The sequence below is a fragment of the Cervus elaphus genome, chromosome 28 (genome assembly GCF_910594005.1).
Source record: "Cervus elaphus chromosome 28, mCerEla1.1, whole genome shotgun sequence".
Lineage (NCBI taxonomy): Eukaryota > Metazoa > Chordata > Mammalia > Artiodactyla > Cervidae > Cervus > Cervus elaphus.
Window position 1 is genome coordinate 24816345 of NC_057842.1, and position 18295 is coordinate 24834639.

The window sequence follows — 18295 nt, forward strand, 5'->3', positions numbered from 1 at the left end:
GAGAAGCTAGACTCTGGTTAATTGATATCACCTGAGAGCAGAACCTTACATGGAACAACTGACTGGTTCAAAATTGGGAAAGGAGTACGTCAAGGCTGTATGCTGTCACCCTGCTTAATTAACTTACAAGAAGAGTACATCATGCAAAATGCCAGGCTGGATGAATCACAAGCTGGAATCAAGATTGCCAGGAGACATATCAAACAACTTCAGATATGCAGATGATAGCAGTCTAATGATGGTAAGTAAAGAGAAACTGAAGAACCTTTGAACGAGGGTTAAAGAGGAGAGAAAAAGCTGGCTTAACACTCAGTGTTCAAAAAGCTAAGATCATGGCATCTGGTCCCATCACTTCATGGCAAATAGAAGGGGAAAAGTGGAAGCAGTGACAGATTTTATTTTCTTTGGCTCCAAAATCACTGCAGAAAGTGACTGCCACCATGAAATTCAAAGACACTTGCTTCTTAGAAGGAAAGCTTTGACAAACCTAGACAGCAGTTTTGACAAACCTAGACAGTTAAAAAACAGAGGCATCACTTTGTCAACAAAGATTTGTATAATCAAAGCTGTGGTTTTCCAAGTAGTCATGTACAGATGTGAGTTGGACCATAAGGAAGGCTGAATGTCAAAGAATTGATGCTTTCAAATTGTGGTGCTGGAGAAGACTCTTGAGAGCCCCTTGGACAGCAAGGAGCTCAAACCAGTCAATCCTAAAGGAAATCAACCCTGAATATTCATCAGAAGGACTGATGCTGAAGCTGAAGCTCTAATACTTTGGCCACCTGTTGCAAAGTGCTGACTCATTGGAAAAGAACCTGATGCTGGGAAAGATTGAGGGCAGGAGGAGAAGGGAATGACAGAGGATGAGATGGTTAGATAGCTATCACTGACTCAATAAGTGTGAATTTGAGTAAACTCTGGGAAACGGTGATGAACAGGGGAGCCTGGCATGCTGCAGTTGATAGAAGAGCAGGCTAAAAGAGCAAAGTGCTCTGGTATATTTTTAAATGATTCCTTTTCTCTTACCCTGCAGGAGGCTCAAGGGGATTTTTTTCTCTAATACTTACTGTGGGAACCTGGTCAAGCTCCTGGGGGTGAATCTCACAGTATTGTGGGAGTCCCCCATGACTGGATCTCCCTGAGTTTTAACTCTGAATTATCCCACTGAGCCTCCAGCAATTCATCAATTATAGGTCAGGTTTTCTACCTCAGCATTGACTCCCTCATTGGTTTTCACACATGCCTGTCTGCACAGGGAAAGCTGTGATGCCTGTATTTACCTCTCTTTCCGAGTTTGGTGGCAGTACTTTGTCCTGTGTCCTCACGTCTCTTAGGGATTCAAGTAGAATTGTTGGCTTTTCAATCTACTCATGTTTATAACTTATCAAGATGGAATGGTGATTCCAAGCTCCTTGCATGCAGAACATGAAATCAGGAGTCTATTGACACTTTATTTTTTAATGTGATAATATATCTTGAAATATGTATAATACATATATATTAGAAAACTTATGAATTTTTGCCTAACTAAAAAATTTATGACACTTTGATTTACTTGACTTAGTATGAATAGAATGCTAGATTTCTAATCAAAAAATAGATATGCAACAAGCAACAAAAGTTTACTGTATAGCACAGGAAACTATAGTCAATATCTTGTAATAACCTATAATGGAAAATAATTTTAAAAGTAACATATATGTGTATGTATAACTGAGTCACCTTGTTATGCACATGAAAAATTGTAACTATACTTCAATAAGATACATATGTATTAAAAAATATATATACATATATATATAAATATCTTGGAAATCACTCTATATTATAGAGATCTTTCATTTTTCAAAACTGCACAGTATTCAATTATTCTTATGCACCATAGTTTGTTTAGCCTGTTTCCTACATTTGGGCATTTAGGGCATTTCCAATATTTTCCACCTTTACTCAACCATACCGACACCGTGATATTGGATGACCAGTCTTAAGAATTGTGAGAAAATAGACATAAATCTTTCTTCTTCATAAGCCACCCAGTCTGTGGTACTTTGTTATAGCAGCCTAAACAAATGAAGAGAGATACATTGCTAGAAATGAAAGTGCTAGATACATTGCTAGAAGTGGAAAGTGCTAGCTTAAAGGGTACATGCCTATGTACTTTTGCTAGATATTGCCAAATTCCTCACCATAACAATGTATAACTCACTGATTTCCTACATACTTTCTGTCAGAGTACAATATTAAGATTTTAAAGTGTTGCCAGTCTGATAAATGATAGAGCTCAGTGGAGTTTTAATTTCATTTCTTATTGTGAATGGTTAAACATCCCATCTTATGAATTGTCACATTTTGTGCCCATATTTTCATAGAATTTTGGTTTTCTTTTTCTTTTATTTGAGATTTACATATAGTTAAATGCACCGATGTTGGTGCATACCTCAAAGAGTTTTCAGAAATATGGTGGTGGTTTAGTTGCTAAGTTGTGTCCAACTCTTACAATCCCATGGAATGTACCCCACCAGGCTCCTCTGTCCATGGGATTTCCCAGGCAAGAATACTGGAGAGGGTTGCCATTTCCTTCTCCAAGGGGTCTTCCTGATCCAGAATCAAACCTGTGTCCCTAGTATGGCAGACGGATTCTTTACCACTGAGCCATCTGTATTATGACAACCTCAATCAAGACATGGAGAAACATTTCTATCAGAAAATGCTCCTTTCCAATCAATCCCCTCATCGCATCAGCATCCAGTTTTGACTTAAGTCATATGGTACAGCCACATCAAAAAGAATAAAATAACTAGGAATAAACCCTTTCTTAGGAGGCAAAAGAGCTGTACTCCAAAATCTATAAAATTATAATGAAAGAAAGTGAAGGCAACACAAACAGATGGATATACAATGTTCTTGAATACTGTCAAAGTTACTATAATACACAAGGCAATCTACAGACTCAATGCAATTCCTATCAAAAATAAACTCAAAATGGATTAAAGATCTAAATGTAAGACCAGAAACTATAAAACTCCTAGAGGAGAACATAGGCAAAACACTCTCCGACATAAATCACAGCAAGATCCTCTATGACCCACCTCCCAGAATATTGGAAATAAAAGCAAAACTAAACAAATGGGACCTAATGAAACTTAAAAGCTTTTGCACTACAAAGGAAACTATAAGTAAGGTGAAAAGACAGCCCTCAGATTGGGAGAAAATAATAGCAAATGAAGAAACAGACAAAGGATTAATCTCAAAAATATACAAGCAACTCCTGCAGCTCAATTCCAGAAAAATAAATGACCCAATCAAAAAATGGGCCAAAGAACTAAACAGACATTTCTCCAAAGAAGACATACAGATGGCTAACAAACACATGAAAAGATGCTCAACATCACTCATTATTAGAGAAATGCAAATCAAAACCACAATGAGGTACCATTACACGCCAGTCAGGATGGCTGCTATCCAAAAGTCTACAAGCAATAAATGCTGGAGAGGGTGTGGAGAAAAGGGAACCCTCTTACACTGCTGGTGGGAATGCAAACTAGTACAGCCGCTATGGAAAACAGTGTGGAGATTTCTTAAAAAACTGGAAATAGAACTGCCATCTGACCCAGCAATGCCACTTCTGGGCATACACACTGAGGAAACCAGATCTGAAAGAGACACGTGCACCCCAATGTTCATCGCAGCACTGTTTATAATAGCCAGGACATGGAAGCAACCTAGATGCCCATCAGCAGATGAATGGATAAGGAAGCTGTGGTACATATACACCATGGAATATTACTCAGCAGTTAAAAAGAATTCATTTGAATCAGTCCTAATGAGATGGATGAAACTGGAGCCCCTTATACAGAGTGAAGTAAGCCAGAAAGATAAAGAACATTACAGCATACTAACACATATATATGGAATTTAGAAAGATGGTAACGATAACCCTATATGCAAAACGGAAAAAGAGACACAGAAATACAGAACAGACTTTTGAACTCTGTGGGAGAATGTGAGGGTGGGATATTTCAAAAGAACAGCATGTATACTATTTATGGTGAAACAGATCACCAGCCCAGGTGGGATGCATGAGACAAGTGCTCTGGCCTGGTGCACTGGGAAGACCCAGAGGAATCGGGTGGAGAGGGAGGTGGGAGGGGGGATCGGGATGGGGAATACGTGTAAATCTATGGCTGATTCATATCAATGTATGACCAAAAAAATAAATAAATAAAATTTTAAAAAAAATGCCAATGGCATTATTCACAGAGCTAGAACAAATAATTTTTAAATCTATATGGAAACAAAAGATCTTAAATAGCTGAAACAATCTTGAGAAAGATGAGAACTGGAGGAATCAGGCTCCCTGACTTTAGACTATACTACAAAGCTACAGTAATCAAACCAGTGTGGTACTGGCATGAAAACAGGCCTATGGATCAATGGAACAGGATAAAAAGCCCAGAAATAAGCACATGAACTTATGGTCAATTAATCTATAACAAAGGAAATAAGAATATACAATGGAAAAATGAAAGTCTCTTCAAAAAGTGGAGCTGGGAAAACTGGACAGTTACATGTAAAAGAATGAAATTGGAACATTATCTAATTTCATATACAAGAATTCAAAATGCATTAAACCTAAATGTAAGGCCAGACACTGTGAAACTCCTAAAGGAAGACATAGGTAGAACACTTCTTTGACATAAATCATGGCAGTATTTTTTTTGGGGATCTGTCTCCTAAAGTAAGAGTCAAAAGCTAAAATAAGCAAATGGGATCTAATTAAAAATAAACAAATGGGACCTAAGTTTTGCACAGCAAAGGAAACTATAAATAAAACTAAAAAACAACCTACTGAATGGGAGAAAATATTGGAAAATAACCAAGAAGGATTAATATCCAACATATATAAGCAGCTTGTACAAGTCAATATCAAAAAAAAAGCTAACAACCTAAAATCTAAACGATCTAAAAATGGGCAGAAGAACTGAATAGACACATTTCCAAAGAGGAAATACACATGGCCAAAAGGCATATGATGTTCAACATGACTAGTCAGGGAAGTTCAAATCAAAACCACAATGAGACATCACACCTGTCAGAATGACTACCATCAGAAAGAATACAAATGTTGGCAAGAATGTAGAGACAAGAGCGCCTTCATACACTGTTGGTGGGAATGTAAATTTGTGTGGTCATTGTGGAGAACAGCATGGAGGGTTCTCAAAAAACTAAAAATAGAACTACCATACAAGCCAGTAATTCCACTCCTGGGTATATCAGTTCAGTTCAGTCCCTCAGTCATATCCGACTCTTTGCAACCCCATGAACCACAGCACACCAGGCCTTCCGGTCCATCACCAACTCCTAGGGTCCACCCAAACCCATGTCCATTGAGTCGGTGATGCCATTCCAACCATCTCATCCTCTGTCGTCCCCTTCTCCTCCTGTCCTCAATCTTTCCCAGCATCAGGGTCTTTTCAAATGAGTCAGCTCGTCACATCAGGTGGCCAAAGTATTGGAGTTTCAGCTTCAACATCAGTCCTTCCAATGAACACCCAGGACTGATCTCCTTTAGGATGGACTGGTTGGATCTCCTTGCAGTCCAAGGGACTCTCAAGAGTCTTCTCCAACACCACAGTTCAAAGGCATCAATTCTTCTGTGCTTAGCTTTCTTTATAGTCCAACTCTCACATCCATACATGACCACTGGAAAAGCCATAGCCTGGACCAGATGGACCTTTGTTGTCAAAGTAATGTCTCTGCTTTTTAATATGCTGTGTAGGTTGGTCATTACTTTCCTTCCAAGGAGTAAGCGTCTTTTAATTTCATGGCTGCAGTCACCATCTGCAGTGATTTTGGAGCCCAGAAAAGTATTCAGCCACTGTTTCCACTGTTTCCCATCTATTTGCCATGAAATGATGGGACCAGATGCCATGATCTTAGTTTTCTGAATGTTGAGCTTTAAGCCAACTTTTTCACTCTCCTCTCTCACTTTCATCAAGAGGCTCTTTAGTTCGTCTTCACTTTCTGCCATAAGGGTGGTGCCATCTGCATATCTGAGGTTATTGATATTTCTCCTGGCAATCTTGATTCCAGCTTGTGCTTCCTCCAGCCGAACATTTCTCATGATATACTCTGCATATAAGTTAAATAAGCAGGGTGACAATATACAGCCTTGACATACTCCTTTTCCTATTTGGAACCAGTCTGTTGTTCCATGTCCAGTTCTAACTGTTGCTTCCTGACCTGCATACAGGTTTCTCAAGAAGCAGCTCAGGTGGTCTGGTATTCCCCTCTCTTTCAGAATTTTCCACAGTTTATTGTGATCCACACAGTCAAAGGCTTTGGCATAGTCAATAAAGCAGAAATATATGTTTTTCTGGAACTCTCTTGCTTTTTGGTGATCCAGCGGATGTTGGCAATTTGATCTCTGGTTCCTCTGCTTTTCTAAAACCAGCTTGAACATCTGGGAGTTCTCGATTCATGTATTGCTGAAGCCTGGCTTAGGCAACTTTAAGCATTACTTTACTAGCGTGTGAGATGAGTGCAATTGTGCAGTAGTTTGAGCAATCTTTGGGATTGCCTTTCTTTGGGATTGGAATGAAAATTGACCTTTTCCAGTCCTGTGGCCACTGCTGAGTTTTCCAAATTTGCTGGCATATTGAGTGCAGCACTTTCATAGCATCATCTTTCAGTATTTGAAATAGCTCAACTGGAATTCCATCCCCTCCACTAGCTTTGTTCGTAGTGATGCTTCCTAAGGCCCACTTGACTTCACATTCCAGGAGGTCTAGCTGTAGGTGAGATAATCACCATCATGATTATCTGAGTCATGAAAATCTTTTTTGTACAGTTCTTCTGTGTATTCTTGCCACCTCTTCTCAATATCTTCTGCTTCTGTTAGGTCCCTACCATTTCTGTCTTTTATTGAGCCCATCTTTGCATGAAATGTTCCCTTGGTATCTCTAATTTTCATGAAGAGATCTCTAGTCTTTCCCATTCTATTGTTTTCCTCTATTTCTTTGCATTGATCACTAAGGAAGGCTTTCTTATCTCTCCTTGCCATTCTTTGGAACTCTGCATTCAAATGGGAATATCTTTCCTGTTCTCCTTTGCTTTTCACTTCCCTTCTTTTCACAGTTATTTGTAAGGCCTCCTCTGACAGCCATTTTGCTTTTTTGCATTTCTTTTTCTTGGGGATGGTCTTGATTCCTGTCTCCTGTACAATGTCATGAACCTCCATCCATAGTTCATCAGGCACTCTGTCTATCACATCTAGTCCTTTAAATCTATTTCTCACTTCCACAGTATAGTCATAAGGGATTTGATTTAGGTCATACCTGAATGGTCTAGTGGTTTTCTCCACTGGTATATATCCCCCTCCAAAAAAAAAAAAAAAAACCCACTAATTGGAAAATAGATGCTTGCCAATGTTCAAATAACATTATTTCCAATTTCCAAGATGAGGAAGCAACTTAAATATACAGTGATGTGTGAACTGATAAAGAATTTATGATACATATAAACAATGGAATACTACTCAGCCATAAAGAGAATGAAATATTTCTATGTGCAGCAATATAGTTGGACTTGGAGGACATTATGCTAAGTGAAATAAATCAAAGAAAGACAAATTCCATGTGATAATATATATGTGGAATCTAAAAAATATCAAAAATAGTAAATTTTTAAAAACAGATACATAAATATATAGAACAAACTAGTGGTCACCAGTTGGGGGTGGGGGCACAAGACAATGAGTATAAGACAGGCTCAAGAATGTATTTTATGATGTGGGAAATATGGCCAGTATTTGGTCATTACTGTAAATAGAAAATAACCTTTAAAAATTATATACAAATTTTAAAAAAAACTTTAAATTGTATGGTGCATGTTTCACATGTGATTGCTTTTGTTCCAAACATTTTTGAGATTCATTCACATTGGTACTTATATAAGCAACACAGGGAGTTAGGGATGCAGATCCTCTGTGCAGTTGAAAATCCACTACAACTAAAAGCCTGCACTCCATGTATGGGGTTCCTCCACTTCTGTGGGCCTGTGATCCTGTAGTATTGTTTACTAGCACAGAGAATCCACAGATAAGGGGACCTACACAGTTCACACCCATGTGGTTCAAGGGTCAACTGTATGTTATTAATTTCTTTTAATTTTTAGTGCAAAATTCAGTAGCATTTATTGCATTCACCTAATTATGCAACTACCATTTCTTTTTTTTTTCCATTTATTTTTATTAGTTGGAGGCTAATTACTTTACAATATTGTAGTGGTTTTTGTTATACATTGACATGACTCAGCCATGGATTTACATGTGTTCCCCATCCCGATCCCCCCTCCTACCTCCCTCTCCATCCGATCCCTCTGGGTCTTCCCAGTGCACCAGGCCTGAGCACTTGTCTCATGCATCCAACCTGGGCTGGTGATCTGTTTCACCCTAGATAGTATACATGTTTCAATGCTATTCTCTCGAAACATGCCTCCCTCACCTTCTCCACATCCATTTATGATTAAAACTCTCCAGAAAGCAGGAATAGAAGGAACATACCTCAACATAATAAAAGCTATATATGACAAACCCACAGTAAGCATTACCCTCAACGGTGAAAAATTGAAAGCATTTCCCCTAAAATCAGGAACAAGACAAGGGTGCGCACTCTCACCACTACTATTCAACATAGTTTTGGAAGTTTTGGCCACAGCAATCAGAGCAGAAAAAGAAGTAAAAGGAATCCAAATAGGAAAAAAAAGAAGCGAAACTCTCACTGTTTGCAGATGACATGATCCTCTACATAGAAAACCCTAAAGACTCTACCAGAAAATTACTAGAGCTAATCAATGAATATAACAAAGTTGCAGGATATAAAATTAACACACAGAAATCTCTTGCATTCCTATACACTAACAATGAGAAAACAGAAAGAGAAATTAAGGAAACAATACCATTCACCAATGCAACAAAAAGAATAAAATACTTAGGAGTTTATCTACCTAAAGAAACAAAAGGCCTATACATAGAAAACTATAAAACACTGATGAAATAAATCAAAGAGGACACAAACTGATGGAGAAATATGCCGTGTTCATGGATTGGAAGAATCAATATTGTCAAAATGACTATACTACCCAAAGCAATCTATAGATTCAATACATTCCCTATCAAGCTACCAATGGTATTTTTCACAGAACTAGAACAAATAATTTCACAATTTGTATGGAAATACAAAAATACCTCAAATAGCCAAAGTAATCTTGAGAAAGAAGAATGGAACTGGAGGAATCAACCTGCCTGACTTCAGACTCTACTACAAAGCCACAGCCATCAAGACAGTATGGTACTGGCACAAAGACAGAAATATAGATCAGTGGAACAGAATAGAAAGCCCAGAGATAAATCCATAAACCTATGGACACCTTATCTTCGACAAAGGAGGCAAGAATATACAATGGAAAAAAGACAATGTCTTTAACAAGTGGTGCTGGGAAAACTGGTCAACCAGTTGTAAAAGATTGAAAATAGAACATTTTCCAACACCATACGCAACTACCATTTCTATGCATTCTAAAACGTCTTTATCATCCTAGAACTCCATATCCATTAAATAGTCATTGCCTATTCTTTCCTATCCCCAGCCCTTGACGACCACTAAGATGCATTCTATCTCTGTGAATTTACCTATTCTGGACACCTCATATAAATGAAATCATATAATATATGCCCTTCTGTGGCTGATTTCATTAGCATGACTTTTGAGAATCATCTGCATTGTAGCATGTAGCATGTAGTACTTCATTCCTTTGTGTCTGACTAATATTCCACTTCATAGACATATCATATTTTGCTTATCTGTTCATTGGTTGATGGACATTTGTTTCCACCTTTTGACTCTTGTGAATAGTGCTGCTACAAATCTTTGGGTACAGGTATTTGAGTACCTGTTTCTAGTTCTTCTGGGAATATACCTAGGAGGCAAATTGGTAGGGTAATTCTGTGTTTAACTTTTTGAGGAATCAACAAACTGCTTTCCACAGAGGCTGCAATTATTTTATGTTTACAGTAGCAATGTACAATAATCCAATTTTCCACATCCTTACTAACAAGTATTCATTCCTACTACTTCTATTAGCATCCCAGTACATATGTATTACACAATTTGTGTATTCATTTTTTGTTAATGGACATTTGGGATATTTGAATATTATTAAGACGTCCTGGACATCGTTGTACAAGTTTTTTTCTGTGGACATGTTTTCATTTCTCTTTGATAAATACCTAAGAGCAGAAGTGCTGAGTCACAGGATATAGGTATGTTTAACTTTATTAAAAAAAAATGCCAAAGTTCTCTGAAGTGGTTGTAGCATTTTACAGACCTACTGGGAATGTATGATAGCTCTCAAGGCTTTATACCATAGCCAACATTTAGCACTGTTAGTATTTTTTATTTTGTTGGTTTGGAATGTTACCTTTGGTATCCTATTGTGGGTTTAAAATCTCTTTCCCCAAAGACAAATAATACAAAGCACCTAGTTTTCTGCATATTGGTCATTTGTATATCTTTTTTAGTGTCAGTTCAGGCTTCGTCCATTTTTAACTGGTTATTTGACTTTGTTACTGATTTGTTAAAGTTCTTTAAGTATTTCTTGAATATACATATTGCAAAAATATTTTCCTGTTCTGTGGACTGCCTTTTCATTTGCTTTCTTGTTTCTTTTTAGGTTACAAGTTGTTTTATTTGGGGATCTTAATTAAGGACTGTAGCCTGGGAGAGAGCCTCTCAGATAGCTCTGAAGAACTACTCTGAAGAGGTAAGAAGAGGAGCAAAGATACAAAGGAAATTTTTTACTGGGAAAAAAAAGCAAACATGTAATCAAACATCAAAAGATTACTGCTAATCACAAAGAACAGATATCTCAAGTTAATGATTTTAAGTACTTTTCTATGTAAGGGAAAATATGAGTCTGGGCTTGTTGAAATTATCCCTTATATATGGATCTAGGGCCAGCATCCAAAGCACAGAATGCTTTGTTCTGCTTCATCCTGAATTCCCCTTAGGGCACACTGTCAGTGGGCAGCTGCAGTGGCTAATGGTTTGATCCTTGTAGAACTGGGATGATGGGAAACATCATTGGTTTACTAAAATAGCAGGCAGTATTCCCCATCCACATTCCCACTTGGTTATAAATTCAACCAAGGTTTGAGAGGGATTGCGTGACCAAATTGTCCTATTGTGCTAGGAGGTTTTGTTTCTAAGTCAGATAAGGATTCCATTGATATGCTACTCATGTGCTATTTTTGGACAAACCTCTGTTGATGACCTAAAATTCTCTGGATTGTCTGCCTTACTAGTCTATTATGATCCAGGAAATGTTTTCCCCGATTGCTTCTTTCCACATCTGAGGGCTTCCCTGATGGCTCAAATGGTAAAGAATCTGTCTGCAATTCTGGAGACCTGGGTTTGATCCCTGGGTTGGAAAGATCCCCTGGAGGAGGAAACAGGTATCCACTCCAGGATTCTGGCCTGGAGAATTCCATGGACAGAGGAGCCTGGCAGGCTATGGTCCATGGGGTCACCTCACTAGTCTGTTATGATCCAGGAAATGTTTTCCCTTGTTGATTCTTTCCATATCTAGAGTTGCTCTATTACAATATTATATAGAGTTATATATAGGAACAATTGCCTCAAGACATTCAACCATCATTAGTTTTGTCAAAAGCCTGGTTATACATTGAGTAATGCAAGAGATAATAATCTTATAAAATAAACAGAATATAAATAATATAGCTAGTAACATTAATAAGGTTATAGTACAGCTGAGAGACACAAAGCATAAACAGTTTGAAAACAACAAAGAACAAATTAAATGAATGGTTAGTATAATTAGTCATGATCTGTGTCACAACAAGCCATCAAATCTAGAGGGGAGCCAACTGATGAACCAAATTCTAGAGGAATCAGATAGAAAGAAAAAAAATGAATGTTTAACCTTTGTTTACAAAGGAATATTTTAGCAATGTTGTAGGTCATAGTGTAAGGGGAAACGTTTCCTGGAAAACAAAAATTAAAAGCCAGTAATGTTTCTGACAAAAAAAAATCATAGAAATATGAATCATATTTACCAATTCATTTAGCCCCATGTAATTAATTCCTGTTGATCTGGACAAAGCTCTAAGGTTTTCCACTAGAATTTTGTTGCTTTTTACCCAGTTCAGTGGTGTGATCTAAGAGTCATCAGAAACCTTGTTTATAAAGCCCTTTTTAAGAATCTCTTTAAAGATCTTCATTTTGTAAAAGAATCAGAGTAAAACAATGTCTGTGAATGACCAAAAAAATTGTTAATAAAATGGCATAGTTTAAGATCTTAGGACAACACAATCGGGCCTTAGGAAGTATTACTATGAACAAAGCTAGTGGAGGTGATGGAATTCCAGCTGAGATATTTCAAACCCTAAGAGTGCTGCACTCATTATACCAGCAAATTTGGAAAAGAGCAGTGGCTACAAGACTGGAAAAGGTCAGTTTTCATTCCAATCCCAGAGAAAGGCAATGCTAACGATTGTTCAAACAATTGCACTCATTTCACATGCTAGCAAGAATATATGCAAAATCCTTCAAACTAGGCTTTGGCAGTATGTGAACCAAGAACTTCTAGGTGTACAAACTGGATTTAGAAAAGACAGAAGAACCAGAGATCAAATTGCCAACATCCATTGGGTCATAGAAAAAACTAGAGAATTCCAGAAAAACATCTGCTTCTTTGACTACGCGAAAGCCTTTGGCTGTGTGGATCACAACAAACTGGAATATTCTTAAAGAGATGGGAATACCAGACCACATTACCTGCCTCCTGAGAAATCTGTATTCGGGATAAGAAGCAACATGGACGTGGAACAACAGACTGGTTCAAAATTGAGAAAGGAATACATCAAAGCTGTATATTGCCACCTACTTATTTAATTTATATGCAGAGTACATCATACGAAATGCTGGGCTGGATGACTCACAAGCTGGAATCAAGACTGCCAGGAGAAATATCAATGATCTCAGAAAAGCAGATGATACCACCTTAATGGCAGAAAGTGAAGTGGAATTAAAGAGCCTCTTGATGAAGGTGAAACAGGAGAGTGAAAAAGCTGGCTTAAAACTCAGCATTCAAAAAAACGAAGATTATGGCATCTAGTCCCATCACTTCATGGCAAATAGATGGGGAAGAAGTGGAAACAGTTTCAGATTTCATTTTCATGGGCTCCAAAATCACTGCAATGGTGACTGCAGCCACGAAATTAAAAGATGCTTGCTCCTTGGGAAAAAAGCTGTGACATCCCTGCCAGTGTATTAAAAAGCAGAGACATTGCTTTGCCCACAAAGGTCCATATAGTCAAAGCGATGGCTTTCCTAGTAGTCATGTATGGATGTGAAAGTTGTACCACTCAGTTTTGCTGAGTGCCAAAGAATCGATGCTTTCAAACTGTGGTGCTGGAGAAGATTCTTGAGAGTCCTTTGGACTGTAAGGAGATTGACCAGTTCATGTTAAAGGAACTCAGTCCTGAATATTCAGCTGAAGCTGAAGCTCCAGTACTCTGACCACCTGATACAAAGAGCCACTTTATTGGAAAAGACCCTGATGCTGGGAAAGACTGAGAGCAAAAGGAGAAGGGGGCAACAGAGGATAAGATGGTTGGGTGATATCACTGACTCAATGGACACGAGTATGAGCAAACTTGGGGAGATAGTGAAGGGCAGGGAAGCCTGGCATGCTGCAGTTCATGGGGTTGCAAAGAGTCGGACATGACTTAAGTGACTGAACAACAACACAATTTACAAGAAATTTAGTTATTTCTGTGACATACAACATTTTTAGATAACTAGAAATATGATTACATTATACCAGAACATACCAGATCTTTAGGCATTCCATATACTTTTTGGAACATTTAATGACATTTACCTACACCATAATGGACATTTCTTTATAATAATAAACAGTAATGACAGTTATCCATATAATACAACCAAAGAAGTTTTATCATTACTTGTTTGACAAAGTTTCCTATGTAATTTCACATACCAAATAAACCTAAGTTTAATATATCTCTTTAGAATCTTTCAGAGGTCCTCTGAAACATCCCAAAGTTAGCTAGAGGTCAAAATAGCTTTATTTAGAATTTGGAAATTCGTCAAGAATATAAAAAGGTTTCAAAACACTTGGCCAAATAGGATCATTGGTTACTGTGAAATAATACTTAATATTCAACCAAAGTTACAATTAAAGATTTTAAATACAGAAGCTTGTAACAGGTTACTTTTCCCAGGTGCCTCAGTGGTAAACAATCTGCCTGCCAAGAAGGAGACACAAGTTCAATCCCAGGGTTGGGAAGACCCTCTGGAGAAGGAAATGGCAGCCCACTCCAGTATGGGAAACCCCATGGACAGAGAGGCCTGGTGGACTACCATCCATGGGGTCACAAAAAGTCGGACACAACTCAGTGACTAAACAAACAGCTGCAAAGAAACCTTACAATCAGTTATCAAAAGCAAATTAATATTCCAAAAAAACCTTTCTTCTCTTAACACAGAGAACATAAACCAGAGAGAATGAACATTTTATTTTTGTACCAGCTTACTCTTAATATTAAAATTGACTTACCTAATTATATTTCATTTTTAATCTTAGCCAGTTCTGACCATGCACAAAACTCTTCTCAGGACTCCTTTCCCCAAAAGCTTATATAACTTTCTTACTTTCAGATTTTGTCCTATGCTTTCTCTTTCTCCTTCCAGGATAAAATTACTTCCTTAGCCTTAACAAAGTATTTCCATTTCTTGCATCTTTTTTCCCCTTCATACAAAGATGTTTTCCATGTTAGTCTTGTCAGGCGAGTATAATCTCCTCAGTTCTGTCTCGTCTCAACAAAAATTTGAAGCAACGGACATGAAAGCCCTCGGCGCATCACAGCTCTTGGACAGACCATGTTATAGCTCTTAGACAGATCAGTGTTACAGCTCTGATTTACAGCCCAGTTTTATTTAGAAAATAGCAGGAAAATACATCCTCGAGGCATGAGGGCATGCCAACCCAAAGACACAAAGAGAAGAGAGAGCCCTGGCCCTTTGGCTCCTCTTTTTATATGTTTTTTCCTCCCCCCTGGGCCTGCCCTATGTAAACTGGGCTAGCCAGGAGTGCTATTTGTTCTACCTGAGGTCCTCACTCCGGTCCTCAGACCTTCCTTTGTTCTATTTTCAGGGGCTTTTCCCTTCCTTGTCTTTTAGCCACTGCCATTTTGGACTCCTGTTTCCTATTCTACTTACCTAACAGTCTTAATTATATATATATTAATTAGAATTCTTTTTAAGCTTAATTCTGGTGAAAACTAAGAAGCAAGCAATTATAAACTGGCCTTTACATTAATTAGCATTCTGTAGATTGGCAAAACTGTAAATTCAACATATAGTTTTTGAAAACATGTGCTTTTTATAGAAAAATTTTCAGTGTGGCATGAAACATTTTTACTAATAGTCCTAAATATCTTTAGTTTCTCTGTAAAAGGAAGCCTGTGTTCAGTGTTAATGTTTCAGTATTTTGTTTGGGAATGATCTGGGTATTTAATGAACTTTCATCATTTAACTTAGCAGAACTCTAAAATTCCAAGTTACCAAAAATCTGGAGAAACTATGTTTAAGCAGACATACCACAAAACAGAATTATTTTTAAAGATTCACCTAAAAACCCTTACCCAATTTATATCTATTTAACTCACTTGTTCCTAACAATTATGTTCAGATTGCCCATGAAAACTTAGAGCTGTTAGACTAAATCAGACATCATCCCTAGCTACTTTCCTTACTGATAAATTTTATAAGAGATGATAGGGGCTTATTCAACTTTTGTAAACCTAGGTGCAATAAGAGTAAGACATGGCTGTATTAATTAAACCGGCAAATTTAAACTTTAGTTCTCAGTATTAATTAATACTGAATATTTCCCAGATCATATGAATTTGGAGTTCATTTGAGTTAGTTTCTATTACATTTAGAAATATTTAATTTATAAGTGCTTACTTTTAAGTCAATTAAATAGAGCTCTTATGTAAATTTAATTCTGATAATTCTATCTGGAGGTAGAGACATGTATGTATAATGTACATACAGCATATAAACAGACATAACTAGAGGTGTTATGGCTTCATTTTAAAACTTAGTCATGAATCCAGATACTACAGTATAAACTTACTAGTTTATAAATAACAGTTGGACTAAGTTAAATCTATTTACTTAGCTGACGAAGTCTTTTTACTATTTGTGGAAATGACTTAAGATTTGTATTTATCCTTGGTAAATCTTTAAGGAGGCTATGAATTCGAGTTGGGGTGAAGGAACATTTTTAGCAGTTTGAGTATTAAAGGGCTTCTTTCCCCCCCTTTTTTTTTTCAGTTTCAAGTTCTATCTGATTGAACTAATTGGGCTAAACCTTAGGTCACTGTGGGATGTATTTACACTTCGATTCTAGAAATTTGCAAGACAAAGACAGTTGCTTCTAATTTCCGAATGATCTGGTTTGCCACCTAAATGATATCAAATGACCAACTAGCCCAATTGCAATTTCTTTAATTTGCTTTTATTAGTCCCTGAATATTAGCCCCCAGTTTTTACTTTATATTGTGTGGGCTAAGGTAACCCTATTAGTTTCCTTTAGTATATTTGATTAATATTGTCTGAGAGTCAGATTTCTGTGCCCTGTCTTATAATACCATGCAGGGAAGCATTCCCCAGTGAGACATGTCTATCCCATAATATAATTATAAACTCATTTAAATACATCAATTTTTATAAACATTCATTTCAGTTCTATCAAGTATTTTACCTTTAACTTTAGCTTCCATTAGAACCCTATCGAGAAGTCTTGGTCTTAACAAGGAGTCCCAGAAAGTTTCTGTTGGATCCTCTGGCCATTTATCTATTTTTGTATAAAGGTTTTGCGATCCCCAGTAAGGAGTTGAGCCTATGGACTTAGGTCCTTTTTGTCAATCTTTCAGCTTGATAAATTGGCCTAACTCTTGCCCCATGCAATTGATGATCAAGTATCCCAGTGTAATTTTCTTCCAGCCTTTAGAAACTTTTTTCAAATGGGGTAAACAGAGTGGACTTGGTTTGGGGTCCTTTAAGGTAAGGGGGACCAATAGGGAGTCCTTTGGCCCATTCAACTTTAGGTAGCATGTTATCAAAACCTGTGTTTAATCCCATTATTGCCCAGTTTATTTATTTCACTTCTTAATAAACATCAAAAGATTTCTGTTCTACTGGGACAGGTCCCTTTAAAATTTGTACCTTACTGGGGAGAAGTCTTTTGACTTTCCCCTCAGCTTCTTCAAATTTCCCTGTTAACCAATTTTACTTAATGTAACATTTTTATTAGCATCTGTAAAATTCACTGAAGAAACTTGGAGACAACAAATAAGGTTTCCCAAACAAGTATTTTTTTCTTTTAAAATTTATTTTTATACAGTTTTCATAGGTTACTTTCCATTTACACTTATTACAAAGTATTGGCTATGTTCCCCATGTTGTACATACATCCTTGAACCTATCTTACACCCAATAGTTTGTGCCTCCCCCTTCCTCACCCCTATACTGCCCCCTACTAGTAACCACTATTTTATTCTATCTGTGAGTCTGCTGCTTTTTGTTATATTTACTAATTTTCTGTATTTTTTTAGATCCCCATATAAGCAATATCATACAACATTTATCTTCCTCTGTCTAATTTATTTCACTTAGCATAATGCCCTCCAAATTCATCCATGTTGCTGCAAACGGCAAATATGCATTCTTTTTTATGGCTGAGTAGTATTCCATTATATATATGCACCTCTGCTGCTTTATCCACTCATCCATCAGTGGATTGCTTCCATATCTTGACAATTGTAAATAATGCAGCTATGGATGTTGACATGCATTTGGCTTTTCCAATGAGTGTTTTTTTCAGGTATATACCCAGAGTGAAACTGCTGGGTTATACAAATTGTTCTATTTTTAGTTCTTTGAGAAACATCTATACTCTTTCCAAACTGACTGCACCAACTTACATTCCCACCAGCAATATAGGAGTGTTCCTTCTTCTCCATAATCTCTCCAACATTTATTATCTGTAGACTTTTTAATGATGGCCATTCTGACTGATGTGAGGTGATACCTCATTGTAGTTTTTATTTGCATTTCTCTAAATGGGTAGTATCTTAATAACGAACCAAACCAGTAAGACCCAAGAGATGTCCCCATAAAAA

The 18295-nt window shown here is 37.2% G+C and overlaps 1 long non-coding RNA gene across 1 annotated transcript in view; it reads left to right on the plus strand.

The window, feature by feature from the left end:
- The window catches only part of LOC122685593, a 46147-nt gene that overhangs the window by 16258 nt on the left and 11594 nt on the right, over positions 1–18295 (plus strand). Inside the window, exon 2 of the long non-coding RNA XR_006338458.1 lies at positions 10732–10821. This is a non-coding gene — a long non-coding RNA (uncharacterized LOC122685593). The remainder of the gene's footprint in view (positions 1–10731; positions 10822–18295) is intronic.